The following is a 17418-nucleotide window of genomic DNA, read 5'->3' as shown; positions in this document are numbered from 1 at the left end:
AGGCTTTGCTGCTGCCCATGATGTTACCAATTTTGGAACTTGAGTTTTCCATCTTAAGTTCTGCATGACAAATCAAATCTTGTAGTTTTCAGGTACCCATGTAAGGGGATTAATATGTCAATTCCCTTGGTTAGGATTCAATCCTAACCAAGGCAGGATTAGCTTTCCTTCTGCTGACTACCACCATCCCTTCAGGAATTGAGTCATGGGCAACTTCTTGTTCCACCAGAAGTCCTCTCCTGTATATTTGGGATACCAAGCAGCTGATAAACAGGAATTCCCCCAGGTCAGAAAATGTGATGTTAACATGGACATTGCTTTCAGGGCTATTTCTTTAGCTGTTTAATCTGTTAGATTATTGCCTCTGGTGACTGGATCATCTCTTTTCCAATGACCTGGGTAATAGATAATTGCTAATCTTTTGGGGAGAAAAAGAGGTGTTAATAGGGGCATTTTTTTTAATATTTTTAAGTAGTCTTTGCTTCTGCAGTGTAGATATTTTGCTTTTTGTCCTTTTCTAAAGTCAGAGTCTTTGCTAGTGTAACTGGTTCAGCCTGTTGAACTGATGTTCCAATAAGTATAGTCTCTGCCCAAATCACTTTTTCCTCTGGCACTCCATCCCTGCATACTTCTTTCTAGTCTACAGAAAGCTGCTGTCATCAGTGAACCAGGCTACCTCTGTGTCTTGAAGAGACAGGTCTTCTTAAGTCCACTTGAATTCCTTGCACTTGTGTCAGGATTTTCACACAATCATGAAATGGTGTCTCCAAATATGAGTCTGGGAACAGAGTAGCACTATACAAGGTAGTGAGGATGTGGAAGGAAACTCTGGTTGGGTTCACCAATAGGATCTGATAGTGTGTCATGTTATCAATTATGGAACTTGAATTTGGAAGTAAGAGGTCCCAGGGAGATGTGATAACCAGGCTTTGTGGTCAAGTCAGCTTACTGCATCCCTTACCAGGAGACTGATGTGTCACCACCATGTGGAGGCAGGGTGGCCATCCTGTAGTTCTACTGGATTGAGCTGGGCAGGGCCATGGCCCCAAATGTTGGATTATGACCCCTTTGCTCATTCCTTTCTCTTCACCTATGAACAGAGGGAAGGACTAAGTTACATCTGTCACTCCCAAGACAGGGGCTGACAGGAGGACTTTCTTCAATGCACCTAGGACCTTCTGATGCTATCAGTCAATGTGAAGCCCAGCTGATATTTGGTGGCTTCATTAGGGACGTGGTCAGCTTGGCAAACCCAGAGATCCATAGGCAGCAGAAACTTCCCCCACTCCAGTCCCCAGAAATTCCCTAACTTTCCTTGAACTTTTGGGTGTGGGGATTTCAGAACTGTTTCATTTCTGGCTTGGGATAGCTCTCTCTCTTGACTCTTCTAAGGATGTAGCTCAAATATTGTACCTCCCCTTTGCTAATATTGACCCCTTTGGCTGATGTACAGCACCCTAGAATCCCAAGCGACTCTAGAATTTGTTCAGTCCCATTCAGGTATAGATTCTGTGTGCTGGCTGTGATGAATAAATCATCTACATATTGTAAATAAGTGAATTGTTGGTTCAAAGACCCAAACTCATCAAAGTTCATGTATAAGGCCTCAGTGAAGATTGTTAGAGAGTTATTGAAGCCTTGGTAGAGTCAGGTCCAGGTTAGTTGACTATTTAATTACTTTGTTATGGTCATATCATTTGAAAGCAAAATAATCTTGTTTTGGGGAGCTAAAGAGAGGCTAAAAACATATCCTTGAAGTCCAGCACTATATACCAAACATGATCTTGAAAACTCAGCAAGGTGAATTGATTAGAGACTATGGGGTGAATGTCTATCACCCATTTGCTAACTTCTCTCAGATCTTGTAATGGATGGTAGTCTTTGGAATTAGGCCTGAGGGCCTATAACAGAGGTGTATTCCAGACTGATGACAAACTCTTAAGAACCTCAAATTTAAAAGCTTTCTGATGTGAGGTATGATCTCTTTGAGGTTTCCTCATACATGGAGTATTGCCTGACTGCATTGGATCTTCTCTTGGTTTGAGATCAACAAACACAGACAGGTGAGTGTTTGGATAGTCCCACCCTGCCTGTTTCAGCCCAACCAGATGGGAATTGCTATAGCCAAGCCTGAATGTCATGGCTTGGTTCTTTGGGAGTCTCAAGCAACTTATATTCATCAGTCAGTTCCACATTCAGCAAAACAATGGGGTGCCTTATTCCATTCAATACTTCGGCTTCTTCAGGGGTAAAATATATCTGTGCCCCAGTCTTGGTTAATGAGTCATGCTCCAACAGTGGGCACAGACAGTTAGGGGTTACTAGGAAAGAGCGTGATACTTGACCCAGGCTAAGGTCCACTTTTCTTTGAGTACTCCATGCATATTATTTCATCTCTGTAGCTCTCTTTAGCCAAGAAGCCTTGGTGGAAAAGATCCAGGTGCTTGTAGAAGAACTGAGTGTTGAGCTTCAGCATCCACCATAAATTAAATGAGCTTCCCTTCTAACTTCAGGGTTATCTTGGGCATGGGAAGGGGAACTGAACCCTGTTCCCCCCAATCACTATCTTCCTTGATTGCTGCTGTTGGCACTTCTCTCAACCTTTCCTTCTTTGGATATGTCTTTGTCCAAACAGACATCTTCTTTACTATAGGCGCATTGATTTTGTGTTTAGCCAAGGAAAGCTCTTCCCCTTTCTAGATCCTCTCTTACCTTTTTCTTTAGTCAGTTGCTTGAGGCATCTACTCCAATTCTCCACCTCGGCCATTGCTGCTAACATGATCTTAGCCAGGTTCTGATTCTGCCACTTCTTGGACATTACCTGTTTTTCCTCAGCACTTTTGTTATTGTTAAAAACCTTTTCTGTCATGTCCACTAAATCCTCAAGACTCTTTTTTCAAATTCTTTTGAGTCCCTGAAATTTTCTGAGGATATCTGGTTCATACTGGTTAATAAAAGCAGTAATCATCTTTGCTTTCTGAGATACAAGCTCCATAGGAATGTATTGTCTAAATGTTTCCAACACTCTTTCAAAGAAGGCTATGGACTCTTTCAGTCCCTGTCTAGTAGTATATACCTTGGTTTTATTGATTGCCTTTCAAGCCACAGACTTGAGACACCTCCAACAGAGTCTGGAGATAAACAACGAATCTCCCCTTACCTTTGCCAATATTATAATCCCAATTAGTACAAGTGGTGGGGAATCCCTCACATTAATTCAAACTGGGTTGATGATAGGGACGTCAGTGTCAGCCTCTTCTGGATTTTCTTTGGCTGTTGCAAAGAGGACCCGTGATATCACCCCAGTGGACTGATGGGTAAAAAGAGCAGTTTTAGAAGGGTTATTAAGGTACAAGGGTTAATAGGATGGAGGAATAATGAGGTCTCTTTTTTTTTTCTTATTTTAGCCTCCACTGACAAATTATGTCTGAGGATCTTGATCTCCTTAAAATTTCCTAAGACCAAGTTAATAGGGGTAGAAACCATGTATCCCATTTTGTCCATCTCAGTTACAGAATACTGAAATGTCACACAGAATGCAGACAGGCACAGGGAATGCTGAAGGTTAGCCAGCATGTTTCTCTGTTTTTACAGAGAAAAGAGATAATAAGATGGCAAGTGAGAGCCCTGTAGCAGGTTTCCATATCCACTCCATCCTTTCTAGAAATTAACACTAGGGCATTCCATGCCCCAGGGACTATGGAACATCTTCCAAGCCCTCGTGGCTATGACCCTCTAACATAATTGCTGAATTGAGGTTCCAAGTCCACTTTAGTTGTCTCCACAATACTCAAGAAAAACCATGCAGTCAAGGAACACAAGCACAAATCTGACAGAAAAACAGTAACCCAAAGACCAACAATGAGATGTCTCCTTACCAGGTAATCTTTCAATCCTTCAATTAGGAGTCTAGGCGATCTCAGTGTTCTCAACCCATGCACCAAAATGTTATGCCCAAGTTGTAGGGACCTCAAAAACTTAAAAGTAGCTAATTCCAATGTAAACACATAAAGATCTCTATTACAAGTTCACAAGGAAGTTTGGCCACTGTCCCTGTTGCAGCTGGTCAGAGTGAGAGACCTGAGTTTATGGGTGCAGGGTATTTATTGTAGTTACAATGATCTTGAGAAATTTTCATATGGATAGGCAAGTTAATATTTTAAAACCTGCATTTCTGGCATAATCTGCAGGAGCTGAACATGGGGACAAAACAATTTGATAAACAGGATGGCTAAGTTAGCTGTTCTCTTGAAGGATTTCTTCAGTTATCTATATGTACCTGGTTTCTACCCTGATTGGCTGTTGCAAAGACAATTGAGTTGCCATAGGATACTTGCTCAGGAAAACTCTGGTTATCTTCCTGGGATTGGCGTTTAGATCCTGGCATCACACAAACTGAAGTTTCTTCAAAAATGAAGTTAGTTGGGCTTTAGCAAAGGCACCTATGTACTCTCAGGTATTTTTCTTCAGTTCAGCAGGCCTCCCTTTCCTGTCTAGCTGTCTGTGGTAGTGTTGTTTTCCACATGTCCCTGTTACTAAGTGAAATTACCAGTGGATGAACTGAGATGCTTTTCTCTGATGTGGGTATAATGCTAAGGACAGAAATAGAAGTTTAAACTGTCTTCTCCATTACACTTCCTTCTTTGAATTTTATTTTTCTTTTTCCTTTGCAGCAATCTAGGTTTTCATTTCTCTTTCAGGATGAACTTTGTATATTTCTGCTATATAGTCATATTTGCCACGTGGTGATGTGTCCCCATCTCTGAACATTTACACAGATTGGAGAAGTTGGCTGGAGCATCTAGAAGTTTCTGGTGCTTCTCATAGCACCTGCAATGTGTATGATCACAACTTGCCTGTGTTTTTTTCCGTCTTGTTCTTTTGCCACTCAGAGACTCTCAGATGTCCGCCTGCACTGGCCTTGCCTCTTTATTGAGCTTTATATGATGTAATCAGTTTGAAATGTATAATAAGATGATCTGTAAGAAAGCCTATAACATTTGGCCTTCCAAACTTGAATTTTCACTTAAATTTGAATTTTTAAATTCACTTTGCATCCCAGATCACAACTCCTGCCTCCTCTTTTGCTAGTCTCACTCTTACAAATCCCCCTGCCCACTAGCCTCTCTTCTTCCCAGAGAAGTGTAGCACCCCTTGGGTACTATCCACCATGAGGCATCTAGTTCCAGCAGTACTGAGCACATCCTCTCCCAATGAGGCCCAACTGGGGATTCCAAATAGGGGGAAAGGGAATCTAATAGATCCAATGGCAGGGAACAAAGGCCAAGAAAACTCCCATCTCCATTTGCTAGGGGACCCACAGGAAGACCAAGGTGCATATATTCTACAAATATGTAGGGCCTCTAGGTTCAGCTCCTGCATACTTTCTAGTTGGAAACCCTGTAAGCCCCTATGGGATTTAGAGTAGGCTGTAACATCTCTAAGCATCTGGAGATATGTGGACATTTAGAATAAACTTTCAAAGTAACCTTACAACTTTATACTTTGATTCAATATTTAAAAAGATACACACATACTTCATCCAATGTCCTAGAATCTTCAAAGAAGAAAGTGTGAAAATATAACATGTTGTATAGCATGATAGATTTAGCTAAAAATTATTTTTCAGTTTCCCAGGTAGAAGTAAAATTGTCATTCCCATTCTGGTACAGGCCAGAGAAGTTTACTACATTTTCTTCCTTCCTGTCCTCTCTTTCCCTTCTACCTTCCTTCCTTCCTCCTTTCTTTGCTTTGTTAAATTAAATTTGAGGTTCAGTATGTAGTTATTTTCCAACATTTGTTTCTGTGCTGAACATAATTCTGTGCTCATCAGAAGGTATTTTAAGCTCACAGTAATCATCCACTTGCTTCATCAATCTAATGCTGGCAGTACTTACTTTTATGGTAATTTTATTCAGTATTTTGCAGTCCAGGTACACTAAAAATGCTTTTTAAAACAAACAAAATTGGAACAGTCAGTGAAAAAAAGGGTAAATTCTATGGACTTTTAAAGTAAATGGTGGCTTTAAAAGTCTTCAATTTATTTATTCAATAAGAGAATAATTCAGAGCTAAAGAGAAAAATTATATGTTTTAATCAGACTCTAAACTGGTATTTAGGCCTGTGGCAGAAGGTATTAAATGACTGACAATGCTACCTCTCCTTCCTGAGATCCACTTACAAAAGTAGCTTTAAAGTTGCACACATTAACTTTTCTTGTAATTTTGCAATCATGGCACAATTCACTTTAAGGAAATGGAGCAGAGAGGGAGTTAAAGTACAGTGTAAAATGAAGCTATCACCTTAGCAATAAGGTCATGATGAGACATGCACTCTGGTTTACTCACCTATCTGTCTCAAGCCCTATCTGGCAATAGTGAAGAAACTGTCAGGGGAATGAGACTCTGAGAACCTGGTGAACAGGACTCACCCTGCTCCTGATAATGACAATGACCTGCTACAACAGCAGTCAGCAGGAAAGGTCATCACTATCAGAGAAGAAAGGTGGAGATTAAATTGGGACTCTTTCCTTCCTGTTAGGGTGCCACGTCCAAATTTGATATGATAGACTTTTCTTCATTGCATTCTATATTATTTTGTCATATTTTATTGTTATCTCTTAAAACCTTTCTTTTTCTAATGAGACAGAAAGGAATGAATGCAGATAGCTGAGGATGTGGGGAAGAAAAGACAGGAAGAAGTAGAGGGAAGAGAAACAATAATTAGGATATATTGTGTGAGTAAAGAACCCATATTTAATAAAATAAATAAAATATAAATAAAACAACAAAAATATTTTCTTCAAAAATGTTAAAATTACATTTGAAATAAATCTTTTGGGTCTTTATTATTTTTAAGTACCATATGTGTACTTGTATGGATTTGTACTCTAAGTGCCGTGCCCACTGAGTCTACACAAAAAGTCAAATTCTTGAAGCTATACTTACAGATTAAGTGAATCTTTTCAGTGGGTACTAGGAACTGAACTTCAGTTGGCTTTATAAGTGGTAGGGGTTCTTAACCAGTGAGTCATTTCTATTACCTAATACTTTTATTTTAACTCAAATTATGCTGATAATTATATTCTCAGATTTAGCTTAAGGGATTCTCAAACTATATAAGTAGTGAGACTTCAAGCATCAAGTCTTATTGCCTTCATCCATTTGTCAGCTACAAAAATATTTGGCCATCATCTTTAAATTCGTTATAAGAGTATATAGGTTTAATTAAATGAATTAATGTTTAATTGGTCATATAGACTAAGATGTTAGAAATATCATACATTGTGTCTAGTTGAACGAAACCTGTCTGGATTTTCCTATGTGTGTTTTACTCAAAATACTCAACTACCATGATACTTCCTATATCACATATTCTTAATTCTTTTGAACAAAAATGTGTTGTCTTCTTGAAAACTGACAGTAATTATTATAATATGATGTGTAATAACAGCACATGTGACAAAACTTTATGAAGAAGACGTCAGCACGGAAACAAATAGTCTGAGACAGATATATATGTTCCTTATGATTAAAAAGCAAAAGATCTGCTAAATAAACTTATAAGACCAGAGAACATTTTCTACTTAATAGTGTGATTGTGTAGAACAAAGGAATAGAAGCATGACTTAATGGTGAATTATTGGGTATTCCTATCCAACACTGTTTTATGGCCAAAGGTTTAGCTCTTACAAGTCTAGTCAACACTGATTTTGAGCTTTACCTTCACTAATAAGGCAGTGAATGTTAATAGATCTACCTACATTAATAAAAAGCAAAATATAACCTTTAACAGATGGAATGATATGACATGTAAATCTCAAGTAACTCACTAAAAAATGTATTACAGTTGCTGTTATGAAATATCATGGTAAAAATCAACTTAAGAAGGAAAAGGTTTGTTTTGCTAACACATCTCACTCAATGTCTGTTGGGGGAAGTCAGGGCAGAAACTCAAGCCAGCAGTCTGGAGGCAGGAGGCATTGATCATATACCACAGTAGAATGCTTCTTACTGCCTTGATTCTCCTGGTTTGCTTTCCTGTATAGTCCAGGACCATTTGTACAAGAGGCCTTGCCATTAGTGTCCTGGGCCATTTCACATCAATTAAAAAGCAAGAAAAAGCACAACAGTCCTACCTAGAGACCAATCTGAAGGGAATATATTACCAATTAAAATCTTTACCACATGACTCTAATTTATATCAAGTTGATACAAAAGCTAACCGGAGTAATATGAATTTGAAAAACAATTATAACAATGATTTTGTAAGACCAATACCATGGAACCAAGGAAAAACAGAGAATGTGAACTAAGATCTGCTTTAAACGATATTCCATGTTTGTTGACTTGAATTTTAATATTGTCAAAAATTGTTTATAAATATATCTATATAGAGTATATTTCATTATAATTATTGTCAAAATCATTAGACTGAAATAGCATTTTTAATCTACTGATCATGAAGTTCACATTGAATTGCTAGAGTCTTCAAAGTGCTAAAATTTTTCAAGCTTATGCACTACCACATCTCTGCACAGACTTAATCCAAAGACAATGTTAATCAAGATATTGAGGTTCTGGTGTAAGGACTGTGGTAGAGACTTATGAAATGGAACTCATAGACTGAAAATGAGCAAGTGTTAGGAATGTATTTGAATTTTCTTATCATTTGAGAACTTAATACTTTTATATAATATATTTTGATCACATGAACTTCTAAGTACTTTCTCTCCCAATTCTCCCCATCCATAAATCTATCACTCCTCTCTTTGAGGGTCATGCTCTGTCTTAAAAAACAAAACAAAAAAAAAAAAACAAAAAAACAATGGCAACAACATCAAACTCACAGAAATCACTTAATGCTCCCTGTGTGCACATGGGTATTGGAGTACTGGCAGTCTTTCAGGGACTGTATTCCTAAAGAAAACATGCTTTCTCTCCTATAGCTGCTATCAGTTCCCAATAGTTTTTAATCTAGTGTTGATACTTCATGAGTCCATTGCTACCTATGCTTCTATATTTCCTGGGTTGATCTTTTCTAGTCTATCCATGTTACCCATATTACCACTGTGGATCCATATGTTCAATGGCCTTATCAAATTCTGCAGATAATATTTTCCTACGGGTCTTCTCTTTTGTAGCTCTTACAATTTACCTTCTTTTCTCAATGATCACTGAGCCTTAGGAGAAAAGAATGTGATATAAATATCCCACTTACAGATGAGCTCTAGCATACCCTTATTCCATGCATATTGAAAAGTTGTTTATCATAATATTAATAATCATGTCCTGTAAGTAAAAAAGACTTCCTTGATGAGAAAAGATGGATGCATTAATCTACTGGAGTCAATATACAGAATCTGAGGACAGTTTAATAATATGTTTATTTCAAAGAAATGGAGTCTGTATCCTACACAATTAGTAATATGAGGTGAAAATTTAGTCTTGTGGCTGGAATTAAATATTATTTTTAAGTATTGGGTTAATCCAATAAAGTCTATACCACTGATGCGCCAATAGTCATTCCTTTTTATGTAATGTATTTTTGTAACCCACAGAATTCACAGATGAATAAGACTATAGTTACCCTTTTTATCTGTATCATACATACAACCTTAGATCACTATGAGGTCTAGCCGTGGGGTTGAAAAACATGAGTCAGTTCCAACATCATTTCTCCATGTTTTATTTTAAATTCAAGGACATAATGTCTCTAGCAATAGGTCATACCATAAACTCCTAGAGGATAATCAAGAGCATGATAGTAGTCTATAATGTTTACTGGGCATCAATAGGATCCAACTGACCAGTAACTAAATTAGAGATGATGCATACCTGTCATTGGCTTTTTTATTTGGTAAGCTGTGGTATCTGAGAGAGTCATTGTACTCCCAATAAAGGAGTTATTCCTCAAAACTACTTTTTTATATGTACACATACACATGTTAGGAAACTTCTATAGCAGTCAGTTTGATACGTTGTTTTCAAAGGTCTTTAGTTTTAGATATCTATGCTCATAGATCTTCATCTACTCTGAACTCCCTTATTCCACCCCACTTAACCCTCCTGACCCATTTTTCCCTGCCTATGGTCTGTCCTCTTTCCCTTGAAAGGCCACTTTCCATGTACATACTAGTTTTCTAACCTCTATGTGTACTCCAATTTGAACACACATAACTAAAAATTCAAATCCAGCATCTGCATTATACATAAGTATAATAGTACCATAAGCAATCCCAATAAGGAATACTAATGTTAAGTATTAAGTTTCTTTGAATGCATAATTCGAGTCAGATAGGACTTCATTCTGATGTTTCATTTCAAGTACAGTAACCTTGATATCTCCAGCACCTTAAATGTTAGTATACTTTCAAATCTAGCATTTTGCAATTAAATGAAAAGAAAGAGGAAAATAAATGTCTGTGGTTGAAGGATAAATGAGAAACATGTAGAATCAACATGTAGTAGAATATTGCCTGACAAATGAAAAGTAACAAATTACCAACAAATTAACAAAAGTACCTACTTAAAAAACAGTGGTAAAGAAACAGGTGTAGGGGAGAGAAGGGGAAGGGGATAACGTTTGAAATATAAATACATAGAATATCCAGTTAAAATGATTCACATATAAAAAAAATAGTGGAGTAGCAAAATTCTTATTGTTAAGATTGAAAATGCTATTTTATGTTAAAGAAGCAAACAAGAAAAATTGCACAGTATATGAATCTATTTGTATCAGGTATCCATAAAATAGGTAATCATTGGTGTGAATATAATTGCATAGGACCTGAAAATTGGTGTAGAAGCTGTTAATGAAGGCCTGGTTTGTTTTGGGGCTGTCCTAAATATTTTGAATTTAGTTCATAATGGACATTTATAACACTGTGAGCATACAAAAAAAATTTTAAACATTAAATAATAACCCAAGTATTACATTCCAATAAACCTGTTTTAATTTAAAAGTACAGCATTGTTATATTCCTCTGACTTTCTGCCCTATTGTTTGCAAAGGAAAGAGAACTTCAAAGTGTGCTCAAGTCTACAGCATACAGGGTATGTGCTCTAAGCCTCCCAAACCCTGAAGTATTCTCACTTGATTACCTAGTACTCACCTCATCTCTGTTCATTTTTTTTTTTATTGAAACTTCTATCCGTTGTCTTCAGAATCAACACACAGCTTTTTAATCTATGAATTTGGAGAGGGTGGTGTAGAAATTTGATTCCATGTGAACAGAAAGTATGGTGAAAGTTGTAAACTCTGTACCTGCATGGATATAGGCTTAGCAGTAAAGCCTGGGTGAATATTATATATAGTTTGGAAACAGTTATTGTGGGACATAAAAATCTACCCCCATACCCTATACATTGAAATTGTAAATGGTCTCTAAAGATAGCCAGAGTGTTTTTAATTCGTATTCTAAAATTTCTAGGGGCACAAGAAATTAATCAGAAAATAATTTTACCTACTCGTTTATACTTAAAAAATTAGGGCAAGATCATGTTTATTCCTTCTTGAGCATTCATCTAGAGTTTGTTTTTACAAGATAGTTGGCACAACTGTCCTTCTCAAGCATGAAGAGCAGTGTGACTACTAAGCCAACATTCCTTTGGGCTACTTGTTTTAGTTTCTCCATCTTCTCATATAATCATGCTTTTTTAGGCCAATTTTCCCCCATTAATTAATTTATTTATTCACTTTACATCTTGATTGCTGCTCCCTCCTTTTATCCCCACAGTCTCTCCCTCCCCCTCCCCCTTCTCCTCTGAGAGTGTGGAGGCCCCCTGACTTGTTCCCACCCCTCCACCTGGATAAGCACAAGGATAAACACATTCTCTCCTACTGAGACCAGACAAAGCAGCCCAGTTAGGGGAACAGTGTTCAGAGGCAAATAACAGATTAAGGGACAATCCCTGATCCAGTTGTTGGGGGAACCCCCATGAAGACAATGTTGCCTATGGGCAGGGGGCCTAGGTTCACCAGTGTATGCTCTTTAGTTGGTGGTTCAATCTCTGAGATCCCCAAGGGACCATGTTATTTGACTCTCTTTGTCTTCTTGCAGGGTTCTTATCTTCACTGTGTCCCTTAATCCATCCTTCAACACTTCCATAAGACACTGTGAGCTCCAGCCAATGTTTCAGTCAGTTGCTGGGTGGAGCCTCTGACAGGATAGTTATGCTAGGCTCCTGTGTGTAAGTTTAACAGAGTATCATTAATAGTGTTGCAGATTTGTGCTTGGTCATAAAAGGGTCTCAAGTTGGGCCTGTTTTGGGTGGACTATTCCTTCAGTCTCTGCTCCATTTTTGTCCCACATTGCTTTTAGAAAAGAAAAATTTTGGGTTGAAATTTTTGCGGATGTGTTGCTGTCCTTATCCTTCCACTGGGGGGTCCTGCCTGGCTGCAGAAAATGTCCACTTCAGAGTTCATAGTTCTACTATTGTGAGGATTTTCAGGTAAACAAACCTGTATAGACTGCTGGGAGCCTCTCCCATTCCAGGTCGCTAGCAAGTCCTAGAGATGCCCCCAACAGCCCAACCAATCTACAATTTCCATTTATTCTCTGAGCCTTCCCTCTAGTCTCTCCCCACACCTGATCCTCACATACATTCCCTATCCTACAGAGTTTCTTTTCTCCATATGCCTCCTGAGATTATTTAATTCTTCCTTCTAAGTGAGATTCAAGTATCCTCCCTTGGAGTTTTCTTCCTCTTTAGCTACTTTGGGTCTGTGTATTAGAGTGTGGATATACTCTACTTTATGGCTAATACCATTTATAAGTGAATACATACCATGAATGTTATTAGGAGTCTGGGTTGCTTTATTAATATGATATTTTCTAGTTTCATCCATCTGAAAATTCCTGATGTGCTTGGTTTTTTACTAGCTGAATATTATTACATTGTATAAATGAACCACATTTTCTGCATCCATTTTTCTTTTGAGGGATATCTGGGTTGTTTCCAGTTTCTGGCTATTCCTAATAAGGCTGCTATAAACATAATGGAGCACAGGTTATTGTGGTATGAAGTAGTATCCTTTGGTTATATGTCTAGGAGCAGTATAGTAGGGTCTTAAGGTAGAACTATTCCCAATTTTCTGAGAAAATGCAATATTGATTTCTGGAGTGGTTGTACATGTTTGCACCCCCACCAGTAAAGGAGGAGTTTTCCCTTTGCTCAACACCTTCAAACAGCATGTGCCGTTCCTTGAGTTTTTTTGCTTTTTAATCTCAGCTATTATGATTGGAGTAAAGTGTAATCTCAGGGTCATTTTGATTTGCATTTACCAAATGACTAAGGATGTAGAACATTTCTTTAATTACTTCTCTGATATTAGACATTCCTCTGTTGAGAAATCTCTGTTTTGCTCTGGACCACATTTTAAAATTGGGTTATTTGGGAGGATAGTGTCTAATTTCTTACTTTTTAAAAATAAATTTTGGATATTAGCCATCGTGTCAGATGTAGTGTTGGTGAAGATCTTTTCTCACTTTTTAGGCTGCTGTTTTATCCTATTGACAGTGTCCTTTACTTTAAAGAAGGTTTTTAGTTACATGAGGTCCCATTTATCAGTTATTGATGTTAAGACCTGATTCATTAGTGTTCTGTAAAGGACTCCTTTACTAGTGAGTTCAAGGTTATTTTCCACTCTCTCTTCTATTGGTTTTCGATTATTAGGTTTTATGCTAAGGTCTTTGATTCAGTTGTACTTGAGGTTTGTGCATGGTGATATAAGAGAATCTATTTGTATACTTCTGCATGTAGACATCCAGATAGACCAATACTATTTGTTGAAGATGCTTTCTTTATATTATTTTTTTCATTGTATGGTTTTGGATTCTTTGCAAAACTCAAATGTCCATAGGTATGTGGCATTATTTCTGGGTTTTGATTTGATTCTATTGATCAACCTGTTTCTATATCAATGCATGCACTTTTTATTAACATTGCTCTGTAGGATAGCTTGAATACTTGGCCGTCAGCAAGTGGCACCTTTAGGAGGTCTAACCTTACTGGGATAGGTGTGGCATTGTTGGACAAATTATCTCATTAGTGAGGTGTGCTTTGAAGTCTCCTAACCTAAACCTTTGCCCAACAGTCTCTCTTGGCCACATTTGGATCAATATGTAGAACTCTTGACTCCATCTCCAGTACCATGTTTGCTTGTATAATGTCATGATTCCTACCATGATGATAATGGACTGACCTGTGAAATGGTGTCAGCCTCAGATAAATGTTTTCCTTTGTAAGAGTTACTTTGGTCATAATATCTCATTCTAGCAAACAAAAAAACTAAGGAGATAAGTGTTTATGAGTTTTGCCATGTAAAATGGCTCACATCTAAGCCCTTGACTTATATCAGATCCTGTAGTCTGAAAATTGTAAGCATCTAGCTTTGCTTTACTAGTATGTATCATGAAGTTAATGTGGAATTTGTTATTAAAAGTTAAAAGTAGGCAAAATTAACAACAATCACCAGAAATAGAAGCTGGGAAGTGAAATGTGATAGGGGGATTCAGGAGGGGAAACCAGGAAAGGTGATGACATTTGAAATGTAAATAAATAAAATATCCAATTAAAAATAGCAACTAACATTCCTCGATCATTAATATCTCTCAACATAAGTGAACTCAATTCACCAATAAAAAGACACAGGCTAAGAGAAGGTATGCATAAACAGTATCTATCATTCTGCTACCTACAAGAAACACAGGAACACACCTCAGAAGCAAAGATAGCCACTACTTCTGTGTAAAGGGCTGAAACTAGGTTTTACAGGCAAATGGACCCAAGAAACAACATGCAATATCCATTATTACATCAAATAAAATAAACTTTCAAATAAAAGTAATCAAAAGTAATGGGAAAGGATACTTGTGACTTTTGTTCTCACCCAAAATAATTGCATATTATTTTTAAATATAGGATGGTTTTGTCAGTGAGGCTTGCACTGACAAACATGTATATACATGCTTCAATGTGGGAACAAATAACTTGTTTTTGCAAAGGCAAAGCTCAAATAGCATATGGTGAGTAACAATCCTTTTTCTTTTCAAATAACCTGGTGCATACTATTTGGATGTATTTTGATTTTAGTTAAGGTACATAAACTTATTATATAATCTCCAGATTTTAGTTAAGTACAACACAATTTTTTAGATTTGTTGTAAATGTATCTTCTTTCAGTCAGTAAATTTAATTACTTTTGTTGTGAGTTTTGATGAATCATAGGGAGTCAAACTATTGCATTACATGACTACCTATGATTTCAAGTCAGAAGAGCACTGTTCACAGAGACCAACACACAGTCATTTACAAATACACTATCACTACCTTTAAATCTGGAAATAGTTTAATGTTCTCTCTGCTGCTTTTCCAGTACTTGCTTTGATATAATTATTGCTTATTTCAGTGTATTCCTAGGTCTTCTGCTTCAATGATATATATTTTTCCTTATCCTTTTCATTACAATATACTAATTTTTGACACAAGGAGCTTCATAATAACATAGACACATATACACGCAACTGAATTTGATCATATTCAGTCCCACTTTTATATTTTTTCCATTTTATTGATGCAAAGATGTACATTAATAAAGGAATTTAGTTCAGGCTTACACATGAGAGTAAAAAGGAAAAAAGAGACTCAGAAGAAAGTAAAACATTCCAGAGATCATAGATGAGAGCTGCTCAAAGAAGTCTCAGAAAGTAGGACATACCCGTATATGAATACAGTATCCTCCTCAAGAATGGCCTGTTCCACCTTTTTATGCTTTCTTCCTGCTAACTCTATGATCCTACCAAAAGCACTCACATTTTTGAACCTTTATTCTAAATTTATTATATGCTATAAAGCTCTGACATGAAAGTCAAAATCCAAAACTGTTTTGTTTCAAATTCAAATATAGTAAAATATTATATAGAAATTAATTTCAAACTGTGCATAAGGTGAATATAAAATAATAAAGTTCAGATTTGAAAACGGATCTCTCGTATAAAACATATTATTGTACAGATACAAATATTCTTATACCCAGAACATCCAAAATTTATAACAAGCATTTCAGAAAAGAGTCTCAAGCTGTAAATGGAAATTTCATATTACCACTGAAGATATAAAGGAGCTTCACTGCATTATCTTAAAGTGCTGAAGGTAGTTTTTGATATTTAATAAATGTAATAAATCATAAGCTAGGTTCTGTTATTATCATCAATTTATCAATGAATGAAATATTCATTAAATTCAGGATCACCTGGCTTCCAACCTTATGCATAATGAAGAAACTCAGTGTCCTTTCCTGTCTAAGAGTATTTAATTTTCATCAAAATTCATTCATTCCTTCTTCAGCATTGTAGAATTTTACCAGGTGTATGTCTGTCTGTGAAAATTTTATCTCATAATTTTTCTTTTACTAGATTCTAACAGAGTGTGAGCTGAGCTGTAATGTGCTACTCTTTGTAAAGGTCCTTAGGACAGTGGGTGGTTTCTGCCTTTTCTTCTTCTTCCAAATGGACTGTCCACAGCAGAACACTTCTACTCTGTGACCCTATGGGCAGAAGTCAAAAGCCCGTATCCTAGGAGCCAACTGTATTTTATCTCTTGGTTTTCTCTGATTGAAGTTTTTCTGGGGCAGAGGTCGTCTGCTTGTTTATATATACCCACAGCTGCTTTCGTACTGAATTAGGAGAACTGTCATCATTGACACAAGCAGTGCAGAGTTGGATCTTTCTTTTTATTTGTATATGATAAAACTTACATGTGCTACATTGCTTTTTAAATTATTTTCTTAAAATGTTGATTATGCCAATTGCTATAGGATACGATCAATTCTAATACTGGCTATGAGTGACATCCTCTGAACACGTTCGTATACCTTCTTGTGAAATACATTTCTATAGATAGATTTATATTACATACAAATATCAAGTAAAGCATTCTCTTGTAAAGAAACACTTATAATGCGTCATTTCTTACCTCAACTTAGTTATCAGGAAGTAATTAGAATTTCAGGATTTGTTTTCAAACATCAAGTAGCACAAAAATGATATGTACTCTAAGAAGAAAAAAACTGATTCAATGTTTGTTTCTTTTGAAGTTAATTGTGTTGTGTGTTTTGTAAGTTAGGGCTTGTTAACAAGCATCCATGTTCATGCAAGCAGGAAATCTGACATCATCACCCATCTTGACTTGGATATTACCCTTTCTCATTCCATTAGTGTCCAGATATTTCCTTGTTTAAAACCATGCACTTAAAAACAAAGATAAAGGACTATATAATTAGTATGCCCAGACCTGCTAATTCAGAAGGTATGACCTTACACAGAGTTATTCAGTCTTTTGACTTTTGATCATAGTATAAATTACATTTCAAAATCCTGTATGAATTTTATTACATAATCTTTAATGATGTTAAGCA

The 17418-nt window shown here is 36.7% G+C and overlaps 1 pseudogene; it reads right to left on the bottom strand.

Annotated features, from left to right (window-relative positions):
• The window catches only part of LOC116895937, a 142293-nt pseudogene extending 139424 nt beyond the window's left edge, over nucleotides 1-2869 (bottom strand).
• Between the last annotated feature and the right edge of the window lie 14549 nt (nucleotides 2870-17418).

The sequence above is a fragment of the Rattus rattus genome, chromosome 3 (genome assembly GCF_011064425.1).
Source record: "Rattus rattus isolate New Zealand chromosome 3, Rrattus_CSIRO_v1, whole genome shotgun sequence".
In the NCBI taxonomy this organism is placed as follows: domain Eukaryota; kingdom Metazoa; phylum Chordata; class Mammalia; order Rodentia; family Muridae; genus Rattus; species Rattus rattus.
Note: the sequence above shows the minus strand (reverse complement) of the source record. Positions and strands in the feature narration are given on the sequence as shown.